This window comes from Drosophila suzukii, chromosome Y, assembly GCF_043229965.1.
Source record: "Drosophila suzukii chromosome Y, CBGP_Dsuzu_IsoJpt1.0, whole genome shotgun sequence".
NCBI classification, from domain to species: Eukaryota; Metazoa; Arthropoda; class Insecta; order Diptera; family Drosophilidae; genus Drosophila; species Drosophila suzukii.
Window position 1 is genome coordinate 45,001 of NC_092085.1, and position 21,346 is coordinate 66,346.

The 21,346-nt window shown below is 35.4% G+C and overlaps 2 non-coding genes and 1 pseudogene across 2 annotated transcripts; all 3 read right to left on the reverse strand.

Annotated features, from left to right (window-relative positions):
* Positions 1-5,478: 5,478 nt before the first annotated feature.
* On the reverse strand, positions 5,479-13,090 carry LOC139353821 (large subunit ribosomal RNA; annotated as a pseudogene).
* Positions 13,091-13,495: 405 nt separating this feature from the next.
* LOC139353852 (5.8S ribosomal RNA) lies at positions 13,496-13,674 on the reverse strand. The gene has a single exon (XR_011604980.1). It is a non-coding gene; the product is annotated as a 5.8S ribosomal RNA (ribosomal RNA).
* Positions 13,675-14,339: 665 nt separating this feature from the next.
* On the reverse strand, positions 14,340-16,334 carry LOC139353771 (small subunit ribosomal RNA). Its single transcript, XR_011604910.1, has one exon. It is a non-coding gene; the product is annotated as a small subunit ribosomal RNA (ribosomal RNA).
* Between the last annotated feature and the right edge of the window lie 5,012 nt (positions 16,335-21,346).

The following is a 21,346-nucleotide window of genomic DNA, read 5'->3' on the forward strand; positions in this document are numbered from 1 at the left end:
TTCTTATTTATATGGCATTTATATGGCATATCTATACAATTCCTTCATATTTCGATGTATACTTGCTAGATTATACATTGTTATGCCTTATAGGTATTATACCTATAAGCCATATCCATACGATTCACTTATATAAATATATGTATATTTTTCAATACATTATTTTTTTTCACTTTTGTATGGATTTTTATGCATATCCATACATTTATATGGATATGCTTGGCGGTCTTAATAGTATTGACAAACTTATATGCATAACATAGGTTTTGACCAATACGAGGAGGGGCCCGCCAACGACCACCTCCCTATAGTAGTTTTTGGACCCATGATCTTCTAAAAGCATGTTTACAGTACTAGTGTCACCCTCACTAGGTTTATATATCGTGTTTCAGTGATATACGGGTAAATTTTACCATTTATTCTTAAGTATATGGCATTTATATGCCATATCTATATAATTCAATCATGTTTTAATGTATATTTATTATATTATACATTATTATGCCTTATAGGTATTATACCTATAAGCCATATCCATACGATTCATTTACTAGTGCCGCCCCTCACTAGGTTTATATATCTTATTGCATTGATATACAATTTATTCTTATGTATATGGCATTTATATGCCATATCTATACAATTCCTTCATATTTCGATGTATACTTGCTAGATTATACATTGTTATGCCTTATAGGTATTATACCTATAAGCCATATCCATACGATTCACTTATATAAATATATGTATATTTTTCAATACATTATTTTTTTTCACTTTTGTATGGATTTTTATGCATATCCATACATTTATATGGATATGCTTGGCGGTCTTAATAGTATTGACAAACTTATATGCATAACATAGGTTTTGACCAATACGAGGAGGGGCCCGCCAACGACCACCTCCCTATAGTAGTTTTTGGACCCATTATCTTCCAAAAGCATGTTTACAGTACTAGCGTCACCCTCACTAGGTTTATATATCGTGTTTAAGTGATATACGGGTAAATTTTACCATTTATTCTTAAGTATATGGCATTTATATGCCATATCTATATAATTCAATCATGTTTTAATGTATATTTATTATATTATACATTATTATGCCTTATAGGTATTATACCTATAAGCCATATCCATACGATTCATTTACTAGTGCCGCCCCTCACTAGGTTTATATATCTTATTGCATTGATATACAATTTATTCTTATTTATATGGCATTTATATGGCATATCTATACAATTCCTTCATATTTCGATGTATACTTGCTAGATTATACATTGTTATGCCTTATAGGTATTATACCTATAAGCCATATCCATACGATTCACTTATATAAATATATGTATATTTTTCAATACATTATTTTTTTTCACTTTTGTATGGATTTTTATGCATATCCATACATTTATATGGATATGCTTGGCGGTCTTAATAGTATTGACAAACTTATATGCATAACATAGGTTTTGACCAATACGAGGAGGGGCCCGCCAACGACCACCTCCCTATAGTAGTTTTTGGACCCATGATCTTCTAAAAGCATGTTTACAGTACTAGTGTCACCCTCACTAGGTTTATATATCGTGTTTCAGTGATATACGGGTAAATTTTACCATTTATTCTTAAGTATATGGCATTTATATGCCATATCTATATAATTCAATCATGTTTTAATGTATATTTATTATATTATACATTATTATGCCTTATAGGTATTATACCTATAAGCCATATCCATACGATTCATTTACTAGTGCCGCCCCTCACTAGGTTTATATATCTTATTGCATTGATATACAATTTATTCTTATGTATATGGCATTTATATGCCATATCTATACAATTCCTTCATATTTCGATGTATACTTGCTAGATTATACATTGTTATGCCTTATAGGTATTATACCTATAAGCCATATCCATACGATTCACTTATATAAATATATGTATATTTTTCAATACATTATTTTTTTCACTTTTGTATGGATTTTTATGCATATCCATACATTTATATGGATATGCTTGGCGGTCTTAATAGTATTGACAAACTTATATGCATAACATAGGTTTTGACCAATACGAGGAGGGGCCCGCCAACGACCACCTCCCTATAGTAGTTTTTGGACCCATTATCTTCCAAAAGCATGTTTACAGTACTAGCGTCACCCTCACTAGGTTTATATATCGTGTTTAAGTGATATACGGGTAAATTTTACCATTTATTCTTAAGTATATGGCATTTATATGCCATATCTATATAATTCAATCATATTTTAATGTATATTTATTATATTATACATTATTATGCCTTATAGGTATTATACCTATAAGCCATATCCATACGATTCATTTACTAGTGCCGCCCCTCACTAGGTTTATATATCTTATTGCATTGATATACAATTTATTCTTATTTATATGGCATTTATATGCCATATCTATACAATTCCTTCATATTTCGATGTATACTTGCTAGATTATACATTGTTATGCCTTATAGGTATTATACCTATAAGCCATATCCATACGATTCACTTATATAAATATATGTATATTTTTCAATACATTATTTTTTTTCACTTTTGTATGGATTTTTATGCATATCCATACATTTATATGGATATGCTTGGCGGTCTTAATAGTATTGACAAACTTATATGCATAACATAGGTTTTGACCAATACGAGGAGGGGCCCGCCAACGACCACCTCCCTATAGTAGTTTTTGGACCCATGATCTTCTAAAAGCATGTTTACAGTACTAGTGTCACCCTCACTAGGTTTATATATCGTGTTTCAGTGATATACGGGTAAATTTTACCATTTATTCTTAAGTATATGGCATTTATATGCCATATCTATATAATTCAATCATGTTTTAATGTATATTTATTATATTATACATTATTATGCCTTATAGGTATTATACCTATAAGCCATATCCATACGATTCATTTACTAGTGCCGCCCCTCACTAGGTTTATATATCTTATTGCATTGATATACAATTTATTCTTATGTATATGGCATTTATATGCCATATCTATACAATTCCTTCATATTTCGATGTATACTTGCTAGATTATACATTGTTATGCCTTATAGGTATTATACCTATAAGCCATATCCATACGATTCACTTATATAAATATATGTATATTTTTCAATACATTATTTTTTTTCACTTTTGTATGGATTTTTATGCATATCCATACATTTATATGGATATGCTTGGCGGTCTTAATAGTATTGACAAACTTATATGCATAACATAGGTTTTGACCAATACGAGGAGGGGCCCGCCAACGACCACCTCCCTATAGTAGTTTTTGGACCCATTATCTTCCAAAAGCATGTTTACAGTACTAGCGTCACCCTCACTAGGTTTATATATCGTGTTTAAGTGATATACGGGTAAATTTTACCATTTATTCTTAAGTATATGGCATTTATATGCCATATCTATATAATTCAATCATGTTTTAATGTATATTTATTATATTATACATTATTATGCCTTATAGGTATTATACCTATAAGCCATATCCATACGATTCATTTACTAGTGCCGCCCCTCACTAGGTTTATATATCTTATTGCATTGATATACAATTTATTCTTATGTATATGGCATTTATATGCCATATCTATACAATTCCTGCATATTTCGATGTATATTTGCTAGATTATACATTGTTATGCCTTATAGGTATTATACCTATAAGACATATCCATACGATTCACTTATATAAATATATGTATATTTTTCAATACATTATTTTTTTTTCACTTTTGTATGGATTTGTATGCATATCCATACATTTATATGGATATGCTTGGCGTTCTTTATAGTATTGACAACCTCATATGTATAACATAGGTTTTGACCAATACGAGGAGGGGCCCGCCAACGACCACCTCCCTATAGTAGTTTTTTACCCCGAGCTCTGCCAAAATCATGTTTACAGTACTAGTGCCACCCTTCACTAGGTTTTTATATCTTATTTCAGTGATATAAGTGTTAATCATTCTATTTATTCTTATGCATATGGCATTTAAAAGCCATATCTATACAATTCATTCATATTTCAATGTATATTTATAATATTAAACCATATTATGACATATAGGTATTATACCTGTAAGCCATATCTATACGATTCATTCACTAGTGCCGCCCCTCACTAGGTTTATATATCTCATTTCAGTGATATATGGGTAAACTCTATTATTTTTCATATGACACTTATATGCTGCCATATATATAAAAATGCATTTATATTTCAACGTATATATATTTACTATATTATACATTAATATGCCTTAAAGGTATTATATCTACTATAAGCCATATCCATACGATTCATTTATATAAATACATATATGTATAATTTTCTATACATAAATTTTTTTTTATTAATATATGGGTTTCCTAAGCATATCCATATAATCCATTTAGTCTTATATGGATTAGATTGGTCTTCTTTATTGTATTGCCAAACTCATATTGATAACATAAGTTTTGAACAATAAGAGCAGCCGCCAACCAACCAACCGCCGCTACCATTACTTACTTTTATATATGTCCTCTTTATTTTAATGGTCTCTTTATTTGAATTTCAATACCATAGGAATATTTATACATCGAATATGTTTGCCACTAATTTTTCGCGTCACTTATAATATGACGATACAGACTTGCTACCATAACATAAGTTTTGAACAATAAGAGGAGCAGCCGCCAACCAACCAACCAACCAACCACTGCTACCATTGGAGGAACATATACTTACTTATTATATGGCCTCTCTCTGTACTTTAATGGTCTCTTTACTTGAATTTGAATACCATAGGAATATTTATATACATCGAATATGTTTGCCATTAATTTTTCGCGTCACTTATAATATGACGATACAGACTTGCTACCATAACATAAGTTTTGAACAATAAGAGGAGCAGACACCAACCAACCAACCGCTGCTACCATTGGAGGAACATATACTTACTTTTATATATGTCCTCTTTATTTAAATGGTCTCTTCATTTGAATATTAATACCATAGGAATATTTATACATCGAATATTGTTTGCCACTAATTTTTCGCGTCACTAATAATATGACGATACAGACTTGCTACCATAACATAAGTTTTGAACAATAAGAGGAGCAGACACCAACCAACCAACCGCTGCTACCATTGGAGGAACATATACTTACTTTTATATATGTCCTCTTTACTTGCATTATCAAAATACCATAGGAATATTTATACATGGAATATGTTTGCCACTTTATCATCGCGTCACTAATAAAGATGACGATGCATTTTGTTTGTTCAATATTTATTTATAATAATATATTGATTTTTTTATAGGTCTCTTATATTACTAGACCTTTTGCTAACCACAAAGTGGCGCGCCGTTGCAAGCAAGCATAAATTATTATGCCGCTTGCAACATCTTTATTATCGAATCATCAAGCAAAGGATAAGCTTCAGTGGATCGCAGTATGGCAGCTGCTCAACCACTTACAACACCTTGCCTGTTACAAAAGTCGTTTACAATTGATTCTAGGCTTTGTCATTGTATTAAATAATGCTTTTATATGTAACTAGCGCGGCATCAGGTGATCAAAGATCCTCCCAATTTACTATGTTACAAATTACATTGGCATCACATCCATTGTCGTTTATAAAGTAAATTATAAACTTTAAATGGTTTAGAAGCCATACAATGCAAATTGCCCCTTATTTATCATTGCAGTCCAGCACGGATACGACCTTAGAGGCGTTCAGGCATAATCCAACGGACGTAGCGTCATACCACTGTTCGCTCGAACAAGTATTGTGCCATTGGTCCGTACCTGCGGTTCCTCTCGTACTACGCAGGAATGCTGTCGCAACAACGTTTTGTCATTAGTAGGGTAAAACTAACCTGTCTCACGACGGTCTAAACCCAGCTCACGTTCCCTTGCATGGGTGAACAATCCAACGCTTGGTGAATTTTGCTTCACAATGATAGGAAGAGCCGACATCGAAGGATCAAAAAGCGACGTCGCTATGAACGCTTGGCCGCCACAAGCCAGTTATCCCTATGGTAACTTTTCTGACACCTCTTGTTAAAAACTCTTTAAACCAAAAGGATCGATAGGCCGAGCTTTTGCTGTCCCTGTGTGTACTGAACACCGAGATCAAGTCAGCATTTGCCCTTTTGCTCTATGTGTGGTTTCTGTCCGCACTGAGCTGGCCTTGGGACACCTCCGTTATTATTTGAGAGATGTACCGCCCCAGTCAAACTCCCTACCTGGCAATGTCCTTGAATTGGATCATACCTGAGTAATTGGAGTTATACCAAATTTTCAAATCAAAAATACATAAATGCACCGTTTTATTAAAGAATTTGTTTGCGATTATATAACAAACTCGTGATACTTTGATCAAGAAGCTTGCATCAAAACCCAATACCATAAGATATAATAAATATATCCGTATAATGGCTAGGAAATGATACACGTTCCATTTAATCAAGTAAGTAAGGAAACAATAAGAGTAGTGGTATTTCATTGGCGATACCAAACCGAAGTCTAATATCTCCCACTTATTCTACACCTCTTATGTCTCCTTACACTGCCAGATTAGAGTCAAGCTCAAAAGGGTCTTCTTTCCCCGCTAATTATTCCAAGCCCGTTCCCTTGGCTGTGGTTTCGCTAGATAGTAGATAGGGACAGTAGGAATCTCGTTAATCCATTCATGCGCGTCACTAATTAGATGACGAGGCATTTGGCTATTTTTTTTTTTTTTTTTTTTTTTTTTTGATCGCTAAGGCATGGAAATCTTCGAAAGATACTAGGTCTGCCATCACCTTGTGTGGTCACAGTTTGTCTAGCATGCACGATTCATTGCTCTATCTGAACCTTCTTCACTTTGAGGGTTCCACAACGCATACGTACTAAAACCATCCTTATATGTTGTTGTTGTGCGATGTTTATGCCTTATTTGATGTTTTGCCAAGGCAGCCGGCATTTATATTTGAACCAAGGCATAAGCTACGTCCAGCCTCTTGAGTATCCACCATAATACATGAACTGTCTAAAACAGCCAAGACTTCCTCTTATTACCTGTATACTTATGATATGGCTATCATATTTATTAAGAAGGCCCTTCGCAATCAACCGTTTTACGGATTGACCACTCCAGATCCCCCGCCAGTTAATAGTGGCAGAATGAAACTCAATATCACCTGTCGCTACGAATTTGCGCCGCAATTCGCGTCTTATGTCCGGGGTATCGTATCTTTGGATTTTGCGCTGGTGCGCATCGTCCAAAGAGTGTCCGTCATTTGTCACCTGAATGTCGATCACATCAATGTGATTTGGTCGGAGTACCACCAGGTCGGGTTTATTGAGGCCGGATTCGCCCTGCAGACTTGGCTCAACAATGACCACGCAGCCTCTCTCCTCAAGTCCCCGCTTGATTCGATTTACTACGCAGTTGTGTCTAGCTACCCGCCTCCCATGCGAGCGATAGCATTTTTGCATGATGTGGTTTGATGTTTCGGGAGCATCACATCCTGCACGACACTGTCGATCCAATTCGTGCCTTCCCCTCGTAGTACGAGACTTCGTGGGTAGGGCATTTATCCGCAGTTTAATTCCGTCTCTATATTCCTTCCCTGTTAGCAAACGCGTGGGTTGACTAACCCATCCGTGTTGTGGACCATAATGGCCCGCTTCACGGAGACCGTGGCCATCAACAGACACGAACAATCTATTTGCCCAATACTCTTCTATTGCCGGACGTGTTAGCATTTCATTTTGTTCCGCTAGCAACCTAACTCGGGCCCTTTGCATTTCGTCTTCGATGAAAGAGCTGGCCACTTCGGATTGCTCGAAGTGAGGCCATTTTATATTGCTCAATCGTCTTAGACGAAGCATCGGAGCCATCCATCTTAGTGATGGAATCCCGAGTCCCCCACACTTTGGGGGGGCGTGAACGAATGCTATTGGCACATCCGGTGGTAAATCTAGCCATTTACGCACATAGAATCGTATCAATTTGTCGGATTTTCGTAACACACCTATCGTCACACTCCCAAGGGTTAGCTTGTGATAGAGTTGTGGGATAAGGACGGTTCGAAGGGCAAATATCTTCTGTTGAGGCTTAAGAGGGGCTTGTGACAACCTTTGTAGCTTTGGACCAATGTCCTCAGCTGGGTTGCACTTGACCCTCCCGTTTGCATTAAAAATGATGCCTAAATACTTCCACTCGTTAGTTCGCTTCAATGCCGGACACCCGTTCAAGCCGACTCGGAAGGTATGTGGATCTAACACAGTACACTTCTGTTTCGGCTGACCCTTAATACCGATAGTGAAACACTTGTCAGCATTAAGGGTGAGTCCAACAGTAGCCAGATAGCTAACTGTCTTGTCAAGCAGTTGTTGAAGCCCCATTCGAGTTTCCGCAAAAAGGACCAAATCGTCTGCAAACGCGGCCGCGTTTGTCATGGCAGTTCCAACCTTGGTACCAATTTCTTTGGGGTAGGCTCTAAGTAACCGGTCAATGACCAGATTAAATAGAATAGGAGACAAAGGGTCACCCTGCTTCACTCCTCTCGCAGGGACGAATTCCTCTGAACTCCAACCTTCTCCGCAGAGACTAGTACCACCAACCTCGTACGAACTTTGTACGTAGTCGACGAAGTCCTTTGGTGCGCCATAAGCTTTTAGGGTGTTATATATAGATGCATGTGACAAAGAGTCAAATGCCTTGCTTACATCCAGATTGGCTATGTAGCAAGATCTATAGCTTTTATGGCTACTCCTCAAGACTAAGTCGACTATCGTCGCATTATCGGCGCATCCGTCTGTAGGTAAGAAGCCCCGCTGACGCGGGTCCCAATCAACTGATGAGGTCAACCGGGTTGCCAATATTGCATTTAGCTGTCTTACCAATACTGATGGCACCGATATTGGACGAAAGTCTTGCGGTCGCATTGCCGTCCCCGTCTTCGGAATGAAGATGGTTCTGGCCAGTCGGATAAAGCGAGGTAATTTACCGCACCATAGAATTAGGTTCATTATGCGAAGCATAATGCCTGACGGCACCTCCTTAGCAGATTTTGGAGTTATTCCGTCAGGCCCCGGAGAGCTAGATAATGCGACTGCTGATGCCCTAAGTTCGCGCTTTGTAATAGCGGACCAAACCCTCTCAAGCGAGTGAACTGGAGTTGTCACTATATCGTCGCAAGAGCTTGGGCTGGGCTGAGTCATTATCTCCCTCCAATAGGGTTCCATAAATTCTCGGTTTGGCATTACCGACTCATCAGTTTCCTCAAGTATTGACTTAATGCACCTTCCTTTATGCTTATCCCAGTTTCGCTGGATGACAGCGTACTGCTGCCTTCTGCTTTCTCTTCTATTCCGAGGCCGCCGTGCCGGCCTCGTCAGCGTGCGTCTTGCACCCTGTGTCGGAAAAATTCCCTGAAGATAAGCGGATAAACACTGGAGAGTGGTTTCCTTCCCCTCGATCTGCGCCCTATCAATGATAGTTTGCAGTTCTTGGGCTCTCCATCTGGAAGGACAAACTACGGGGCTATACCCGCGTAGCGCCAACAAGATTCCACTGTTCGACTGTTCTAATGGTGTGATTGGAGATGTTTCAGACGTTGGTACTTGGGGGTTTTGCTCACTATTACTAGGGCGGCGCCGTATGGTTAGATTAGCAACTTCTGGGACGAGAGCAGATTGCCCCCTTATCTGCTCGATTTTCTCCTTATAATCGTCCCTCTGTCTCAGCTTTTTAATTGCTTCGACGCTACGGTTCGTGAAAAATACCGCTAGTTGCTTATTAATGTGTTTGATACCATTTGCCGTGAGCTCAACCTCCTTTCTCGCCATCATCATCTTCTCTTCCTCACACCATCTTGCCTTGATATCAACACGTCGACGAATATCATCAAGTTCGTCTGGGTGTTGAGATCTCATGTGAACACCGAGTCCTCTTTTGCTTGTAAAGGACCGGCCACATATTGTGCATGGTACCCCTCCAACCGGAGTAGCCGATGCGCTTGGTTCATATTGGGCATCCCCTGGGAAGAGATCCACAGGGGGTCGGGTCGTCAACGAATTTTCCACTAGTATCCGAGGCCTGTTTTCATTTATATTTGTAGTTCCAATATGTTAATTTCCCATAGGGTAACCAGCCCTATGGGAAATATATTCGCCGCTCAAATTGGCTGTTAAACAGTAAAGCACGCTGTATAACATTACCGGGGAACACCACGAGGAGGTTTTGAGTCGACTTGAATCTAGATATGACTTATGAATTACAGAATAATATTCCCCTTCTGCACATCCGAGGATATGACTTATGAATTACAGAATAATATTCCCCTTCTGCATACCTAAATTCCAGTTCCCCCCCCAGTTCCCCTTAAGAGAGTCATAGTTACTCCCGCCGTTGACCCGCGCTTACTTGAATTTCTTCACTTTGACATTCAGAGCACTGGGCAGAAATCACATTGTGTCAACACCCGCTAGGGCCATCACAATGCTTTGTTTTAATTAGACAGTCGGATTCCCCAAGTCCGTGCCAGTTCTGAATTGATTGTTAATTGATAATCGTTATAATTAATAAGAACTAATTGGTTTAACCCAATTAGTATTCTTAAAAATTTTAGCAAGAAAGTTCCACAATTGGCTACGTAACTAAACTATCCGGGGAACAAGTGACCAACATAAATGCCAGACACTCTATTTACCCAGAACGAGCACATAAACCATGTTATTGTTTCCCAATCAAGCCCGACTATCTCAATCTTCAGAGCCAATCCTTATCCCGAAGTTACGGATCTAATTTGCCGACTTCCCTTACCTACATTATTCTATCGACTAGAGACTCTTCACCTTGGAGACCAGCTGCGGATATTGGTACGGCCTGTTGAGAAGTTTGCGTGTCCCCACCATAAATTTTCAAGGTCCGAGGAGAAAATATCGACACAACAGTATATGTCATGCTCTTCTAGCCCATCTACCATATCTCTCTGCGAAAGACTTCCATGGTAGTACGGCTATAAAACAGAAAAGAAAACTCTTCCGATATCTCTCGACGGCTTCTTTATGGTCGTTCCTGTTGCCAGGATGAGCACGAGGCCCATATTTAATAACAAACGGATACTCAACAGGTTACGGAATTGGAACCGTATTCCCTTTCGTTCAAAATTATTCAAGTATATTAATTAGCTTGATTTATATAATATAATATATTTGTATGGCATTTGTGTTTTACTTGAAAATTTTCGGCTTTCGCCTTGAACTTAGGACCGACTAACTCGTGATCAACCACTGTTCACACGAAACCCTTCTCCACTTCAGTCCTCCAAGGTCTCATTCGATTATTTGCTACTACCACCAAGATCTGTACCAATGGCAGCTCCATGCAGGCTTGCGCCAAACACTTCTACGCATACCATTGTACCTTCCTACTCACTAAAGTTTCAAAATTTATATCACAAGTAATATAAATCATCTACTTTAGCGGTAATGTATAGGTATACAACTTAAGCGCCATCCATTTTAAGGGCTAGTTGCTTCGGCAGGTGAGTTGTTACACACTCCTTAGCGGATTTCGACTTCCATGATCACCGTCCTGCTGTTTTAAGCAACCAACGCCTTTCATGGTATCTGCATGAGTTGTTAATTTGGGCACCGTAACATTACGTTTGGTTCATCCCACAGCGCCAGTTCTGCTTACCAAAAGTGGCCCACTGGGCACATTATATCATAACCTTGAACTTCATATCAAGAAAGTTAAGGTTCTTACCCATTTAAAGTTTGAGAATAGGTTAAGATCGTTTCGACCCTAAGGCCTCTAATCATTCGCTTTACCAGATAAGATTATTTTATATAACATTAAAATGCACCAGCTATCCTGAGGGAAACTTCGGAAGGAACCAGCTACTAGATGGTTCGATTGGTCTTTCGCCCCTATACTCAATTCTGACAATCGATTTGCACGTCAGAACTGTTTCGGTCTTCCATCAGGGTTTCCCCTGACTTCAACCTGATCAAGTATAGTTCACCATCTTTCGGGTCACAGCATATATGCTCAAGGTACGTTCCAGTTAGAGGCATAAATAATATAAATATCATTATACATAACTATATAGAACGCCCCGGGATTGTGTTAATTAGCTATAAATAGTTAAAAAACTAATCCCATTATTAGTCAAGTTAATTACGCTATTAGGTTTATATCCCAATAACTTGCACATATGTTAGACTCCTTGGTCCGTGTTTCAAGACGGGTCCCGAAGGTATCCTGAATCTTTCGCATTGTTAATCATACAAGTGCATATAATAAACACAAAAATCAATGATAATTATGCCATTATATAATTCCGAAAAATTAACGCACTGTATTCATATAAATCTATCAGCACTTTATCAAATTAATAACATTTATTCTGTGTTAAAATGCAAGCAAATTAATTTGAATAAACTATAAGTTATATTTTATGATAAATTTTGTATGCTAATAGATTACAATGTCCTTATATGGAAAAAATGCACACTATTATCATAATATTGTTTAAATATTACAATTTTAATGATGAATTTTCCATAACGGATATTCAGGTTCATCGGGCTTAACCTCTAAGCAGTTTCACGTACTGTTTAACTCTCTATTCAGAGTTCTTTTCAACTTTCCCTCACGGTACTTGTTTACTATCGGTCTCATGGTTATATTTAGTTTTAGATGGAGTTTACCACCCACTTAGTGCTGCACTATCAAGCAACACGACTCTTTGGAAACATCATCTAGTAATCATTAACGTTATACGGGCCTGGCACCCTCTATGGGTAAATGGCCTCATTTAAGAAGGACTTAAATCGTTAATTTCTCATACTAGAATATTGACGCTCCATACACTGCATCTCACATTTGCCATATAGACAAAGTGACTTAGTGCTGAACTGATTTCTTTTCGCTCGCCGCTACTAAGAAAATCCTGGTTAGTTTCTTTTCCTCCCCTAATTAATATGCTTAAATTCAGGGGGTAGTCCCATATGAGTTGAGGTTGTGTATAACTTTTATTTGCAATTAATTCTTTATATATAATGATAAAACATTTTATTAAATTCGTTATATTTATATATATATATATTTGTATGGCATTTGTTTGGTCTAACGAATCAACGAAGAATAATAATATAGTCAACGGCTTTCTATTTTCTAATCGTTAATAAGAGACAATTCTAGATAAATTTTTTATGCTAGACATTTCTCAGTATTATTTGATTGAAAAAGAAAATATTTCTCTTCGTTTTTCACATTCAAATTAATTTACTAATGTGAGATAATGTTTTTCATATATTTGTTAATATTATGAATAAAATAATTAAATTATTATTATCCAATAATATACCATATGCTTATAAAATTTCATTATAAAATTTGTATAAACAACTTAATTAGCATAGTCTTACAACCCTCAACCATATGTAGTCCAAGCAGCACTATAAAATTAATTAAAGTACACAACAGCATGGACTGCGATATGCGTTCAAAATGTCGATGTTCATGTGTCCTGCAGTTCACACGATGACGCACAGTTTGCTGCGTTCTTCATCGACCCATGAGCCGAGTGATCCACCGCTTAGAGTTTTATATATTGGTTTGTTAATTTTGTCATATATGTTTTTATTGAAAGAAATTAAAAATACACCATTTTACTGGCATATATCAATTCCTTCAATAAATTTATTTTTATACCTAAAACGAATGCTGCGAAATGTCTTAGTTTCATATAACCAATAATATATCAAGTATTTTTTTAATGGCATTTACGGTATTAAATACTTTTTAGCGATATATATTGAAATTTATATAAAACATTAACCTGTATTAATCAGGTACAACATTGTACATTTTAGGTTGTTGCATTATCCAATGTATGCGCATAACTGAGATGAACAATACATATCGCAACGCGTGTATATTATGGTCCATATACACACAGTGTTTTATTAATTGCATTTAATATACAATATAATAATAATATCAAATAATTTCGATTTGCTTGTTCGAATTTGTTATTTGTTTGCTTTCGCTTTCTTGCTTATTTATTTCTCTTATTTATTGCAATAATATATTTATATATTATATATTTCTTATTACAATTATTATATTTCGACTTGCTTTTTCGAAATTGTATTTGATCTATATATATAGATCATATTTTTGGCAATTTAATATTTTATTTGTATTACTATAATAATGTTATTATAATAAAAACAAATTTTTTTATTAACGGTAAGGATATTAAACAATAATGATCCTTCCGCAGGTTCACCTACGGAAACCTTGTTACGACTTTTACTTCCTCTAAATAATCAAGTTCGGTCAACTTTTGCGAAACAACCGTAACACACAAGGCGTCACAGTGATCACGTCCGGAGACCTCACTAAATAATTCAATCGGTAGTAGCGACGGGCGGTGTGTACAAAGGGCAGGGACGTAATCAATGCGAGTTAATGACTCACACTTACTGGGAATTCCAAGTTCATGTGAACAGTTTCAGTTCACAATCCCAAGCATGAAAGTGGTTCAGCGGTTTACCCGGACCTCTCGGTCTAGGAAATACACGTTGATACTTTCATTGTAGCGCGCGTGCAGCCCAGGACATCTAAGGGCATCACAGACCTGTTATTGCTCAATCTCATTATTGCTAGACGCAATTTGTCCATTTAAGAAGCTAGTGTCCTTATAATGGGACAAACCAACAGGTACGGCTCCACTTATATAAACACATTCAAACACAATAAACATTTTACTGCCACCATGAATGAAGGCTATATAAGCTTCAACACCATAATCCTGAAGATATCTATTTAATATATTTGAGTCTCGTTCGTTATCGGAATTAACCAGACAAATCACTCCACGAACTAAGAACGGCCATGCACCACCACCCATAGATTCGAGAAAGAGCTATCAATCTGTCTTACACACTTATGTTCGGACCTGGTAAGTTTTCCCGTGTTGAGTCAAATTAAGCCGCAGGCTCCACTCCTGGTGGTGCCCTTCCGTCAATTCCTTTAAGTTTCAGCTTTGCAACCATACTTCCCCCGGAGCCCAAAAGCTTTGGTTTCCCGGGAAGCGACTGAGAGAGCCATAAAAGTAGCTACACCCAATTGCTAGCTGGCATCGTTTATGGTTAGAACTAGGGCGGTATCTGATCGCCTTCGAACCTCTAACTTTCGTTCTTGATTAATGAAAACATCTTTGGCAAATGCTTTCGCTTAAGTTAGTCTTACGACGGTCCAAGAATTTCACCTCTCGCGTCGTAATACTAATGCCCCCAAACTGCTTCTATTAATCATTACCTCTTGATCTGAAAACCAATGAAAGCAGAACAGAGGTCTTATTTCATTATCCCATGCACAGAATATTCAGGCATTTGAAGCCTGCTTTAAGCACTCTAATTTGTTCAAAGTAATTGTACCGGCCCACAATAACACTCGTTTAAGAGCACTAATGCAGGTTTTTAAATAGGAGGAACATATGAAAAAATACAAGTATCTAAGCACATGTAAGAACTCCACCGGTAATACGCTTACATACATAAAGGTATAGTACTAACCACAATTGTAAGTTGTACTACCCGTATGAAGCACAAGTTCAACTACGAACGTTTTAACCGCAACAACTTTAATATACGCTATTGGAGCTGGAATTACCGCGGCTGCTGGCACCAGACTTGCCCTCCAATTGGTCCTTGTTAAAGGATTTAAAGTGTACTCATTCCAATTACAGGGCCTCGGATATGAGTCCTGTATTGTTATTTTTCGTCACTACCTCCCCGAGCTGGGAGTGGGTAATTTACGCGCCTGCTGCCTTCCTTAGATGTGGTAGCCGTTTCTCAGGCTCCCTCTCCGGAATCGAACCCTGATTCCCCGTTACCCGTTGCAACCATGGTAGTCCTAGATACTACCATCAAAAGTTGATAGGGCAGACATTTGAAAGATCTGTCGTCGGTACAAGACCATACGATCTGCATGTTATCTAGAGTTCAACCAATATAACGATCTTGCGATCGCTTGGTTTTAGCCTAATAAAAGCACATGTCCCATAAGGTTCATGTTTTAATTGCATGTATTAGCTCTAGAATTACCACAGTTATCCAAGTAACTGTTAACGATCTAAGGAACCATAACTGATATAATGAGCCTTTTGCGGTTTCACTTTTAATTCGTGTGTACTTAGACATGCATGGCTTAATCTTTGAGACAAGCATATAACTACTGGCAGGATCAACCAGAATAATGTTTTTATTCATATTTCATTCATATTTTTGAATAGAAATTAGCAATATAAATTTTATAGATTGTTTTCTATCGAATACGGCCATTTTTATATAGCATTCGTATACGTTTGTTTTCAATATATACTTGTTTCGCCACTAATAATAACAAGTTTTTTAATTATTGATGTTTAAAAAAAAGAAATATCTTATCTTCTTTAAAACACAATATTTTGTAATATGTAATAATATTTTCTTTATATATGCATATTTCATTCTAAAATATCATTTTTGTTCGACATACGTCATTATTGTATCCACACATGTACAATTTTTGTTTAACCGATATATAATATTGAGTTAAATCATTTGTATTTTGATGATAAATTTAAAATTTATCTGTATATATTCATATAGACTCTTTGGTAATATATAATATAAAACCGAGCGCATATATGATATGTACTTTAATAATAAAATATATTTATAATTCGCTTTTACGCCTTTTTTTGTGTAAACTAATATTAAATAGTTAAGATAGAGGCAGAAAGGTCAAATATACATTTACAATGTATATCTAGCAATCCTGCCTCTTTTGGTTTTAAATAGGTTTATTAACGATAAAATTGGGAAACAATTTGTTATTCTATGTATAATAGAAACACTTGGCCTTTGTTTCGACTTTATTATCTTGGGCTTAAAATATTAACCGCGGAGCCAAGTCCCATATTCATAAATGAACACAGAAACAAATTTGACGGATAATATCTTATCTACCGACTATTGTCAATAGGAGATGGCCGGCCCATTGACCATCCTATAGTAGTTTTTGGACCCATTATCTTTAATTCGGGTATTTTCAATTGTCTTTGCCACCAAACCATTTGAAACTCTCTCTTATAATAAGTGAATACACATATATTTCCATTATATGGATATATCATCTTCATTTTATTTGCTACATCACCATATAATAGTTTTTGAACCCGTAATCTTCAATTCGGGTATTTTCAATTATCTTTACCAACCAACCATATGGTATTCTTTCTTATAATAAGAGAATACATGTGTATATCCATTATATGGATATATGGTCTTAACTTTATTTGCTACACCACCCTATAGTAGTTTTTGAACCCAATATCTTCAATTCGGGTATTTTCAATTCTCTTTGCCAACCACCCATTTATTTTTCAATATCCATATAATTCATTTAGTTTTGTATGTACAAAACAAGTTTTCTTTATAGTATTGACAAAATCATATGCATACGCATAACATAAGTTTTGACCAATACGAGGAGGGGCCCGCCAACGACCACCTCCCTATAGTAGTTTTTGGACCCATGATCTTCTAAAAGCATGTTTACAGTACTAGTGTCACCCTCACTAGGTTTATATATCGTGTTTCAGTGATATACGGGTAAATTTTACCATTTATTCTTAAGTATATGGCATTTATATGCCATATCTATATAATTCAATCATATTTTAATGTATATTTATTATATTATACATTATTATGCCTTATAGGTATTATACCTATAAGCCATATCCATACGATTCATTTACTAGTGCCGCCCCTCACTAGGTTTATATATCTTATTGCATTGATATACAATTTATTCTTATTTATATGGCATTTATATGGCATATCTATACAATTCCTTCATATTTCGATGTATACTTGCTAGATTATACATTGTTATGCCTTATAGGTATTATACCTATAAGCCATATCCATACGATTCACTTATATAAATATATGTATATTTTTCAATACATTATTTTTTTTCACTTTTGTATGGATTTTTATGCATATCCATACATTTATATGGATATGCTTGGCGGTCTTAATAGTATTGACAAACTTATATGCATAACATAGGTTTTGACCAATACGAGGAGGGGCCCGCCAACGACCACCTCCCTATAGTAGTTTTTGGACCCATGATCTTCTAAAAGCATGTTTACAGTACTAGTGTCACCCTCACTAGGTTTATATATCGTGTTTCAGTGATATACGGGTAAATTTTACCATTTATTCTTAAGTATATGGCATTTATATGCCATATCTATATAATTCAATCATGTTTTAATGTATATTTATTATATTATACATTATTATGCCTTATAGGTATTATACCTATAAGCCATATCCATACGATTCATTTACTAGTGCCGCCCCTCACTAGGTTTATATATCTTATTGCATTGATATACAATTTATTCTTATGTATATGGCATTTATATGCCATATCTATACAATTCCTTCATATTTCGATGTATACTTGCTAGATTATACATTGTTATGCCTTATAGGTATTATACCTATAAGCCATATCCATACGATTCACTTATATAAATATATGTATATTTTTCAATACATTATTTTTTTTCACTTTTGTATGGATTTTTATGCATATCCATACATTTATATGGATATGCTTGGCGGTCTTAATAGTATTGACAAACTTATATGCATAACATAGGTTTTGACCAATACGAGGAGGGGCCCGCCAACGACCACCTCCCTATAGTAGTTTTTGGACCCATTATCTTCCAAAAGCATGTTTACAGTACTAGCGTCACCCTCACTAGGTTTATATATCGTGTTTAAGTGATATACGGGTAAATTTTACCATTTATTCTTAAGTATATGGCATTTATATGCCATATCTATATAATTCAATCATGTTTTAATGTATATTTATTATATTATACATTATTATGCCTTATAGGTATTATACCTATAAGCCATATCCATACGATTCATTTACTAGTGCCGCCCCTCACTAGGTTTATATATCTTATTGCATTGATATACAATTTATTCTTATTTATATGGCATTTATATGGCATATCTATACAATTCCTTCATATTTCGATGTATACTTGCTAGATTATACATTGTTATGCCTTATAGGTATTATACCTATAAGCCATATCCATACGATTCACTTATATAAATATATGTATATTTTTCAATACATTATTTTTTTTCACTTTTGTATGGATTTTTATGCATATCCATACATTTATATGGATATGCTTGGCGGTCTTAATAGTATTGACAAACTTATATGCATAACATAGGTTTTGACCAATACGAGGAGGGGCCCGCCAACGACCACCTCCCTATAGTAGTTTTTGGACCCATGATCTTCTAAAAGCATGTTTACAGTACTAGTGTCACCCTCACTAGGTTTATATATCGTGTTTCAGTGATATACGGGTAAATTTTACCATTTATTCTTAAGTATATGGCATTTATATGCCATATCTATATAATTCAATCATGTTTTAATGTATATTTATTATATTATACATTATTATGCCTTATAGGTATTATACCTATAAGCCATATCCATACGATTCATTTACTAGTGCCGCCCCTCACTAGGTTTATATATCTTATTGCATTGATATACAATTTATTCTTATGTATATGGCATTTATATGCCATATCTATACAATTCCTTCATATTTCGATGTATACTTGCTAGATTATACATTGTTATGCCTTATAGGTATTATACCTATAAGCCATATCCATACGATTCACTTATATAAATATATGTATATTTTTCAATACATTATTTTTTTCACTTTTGTATGGATTTTTATGCATATCCATACATTTATATGGATATGCTTGGCGGTCTTAATAGTATTGACAAACTTATATGCATAACATAGGTTTTGACCAATACGAGGAGGGGCCCGCCAACGACCACCTCCCTATAGTAGTTTTTGGACCCATTATCTTCCAAAAGCATGTTTACAGTACTAGCGTCACCCTCACTAGGTTTATATATCGTGTTTAAGTGATATACGGGTAAATTTTACCATTTATTCTTAAGTATATGGCATTTATATGCCATATCTATATAATTCAATCATATTTTAATGTATATTTATTATATTATACATTATTATGCCTTATAGGTATTATACCTATAAGCCATATCCATACGATTCATTTACTAGTGCCGCCCCTCACTAGGTTTATATATCTTATTGCATTGATATACAATTTATTCTTATTTATATGGCATTTATATGCCATATCTATACAATTCCTTCATATTTCGATGTATACTTGCTAGATTATACATTGTTATGCCTTATAGGTATTATACCTATAAGCCATATCCATACGATTCACTTATATAAATATATGTATATTTTTCAATACATTATTTTTTTTCACTTTTGTATGGATTTTTATGCATATCCATACATTTATATGGATATGCTTGGCGGTCTTAATAGTATTGACAAACTTATATGCATAACATAGGTTTTGACCAATACGAGGAGGGGCCCGCCAACGACCACCTCCCTATAGTAGTTTTTGGACCCATGATCTTCTAAAAGCATGTTTACAGTACTAGTGTCACCCTCACTAGGTTTATATATCGTGTTTCAGTGATATACGGGTAAATTTTACCATTTATTCTTAAGTATATGGCATTTATATGCCATATCTATATAATTCAATCATGTTTTAATGTATATTTATTATATTATACATTATTATGCCTTATAGGTATTATACCTATAAGCCATATCCATACGATTCATTTACTAGTGCCGCCCCTCACTAGGTTTATATATCTTATTGCATTGATATACAATTTATTCTTATGTATATGGCATTTATATGCCATATCTATACAATTCCTTCATATTTCGATGTATACTTGCTAGATTATACATTGTTATGCCTTATAGGTATTATACCTATAAGCCATATCCATACGATTCACTTATATAAATATATGTATATTTTTCAATACATTATTTTTTTTCACTTTTGTATGGATTTTTATGCATATCCATACATTTATATGGATATGCTTGGCGGTCTTAATAGTATTGACAAACTTATATGCATAACATAGGTTTTGACCAATACGAGGAGGGGCCCGCCAACGACCACCTCCCTATAGTAGTTTTTGGACCCATTATCTTCCAAAAGCATGTTTACAGTACTAGCGTCACCCTCACTAGGTTTATATATCGTGTTTA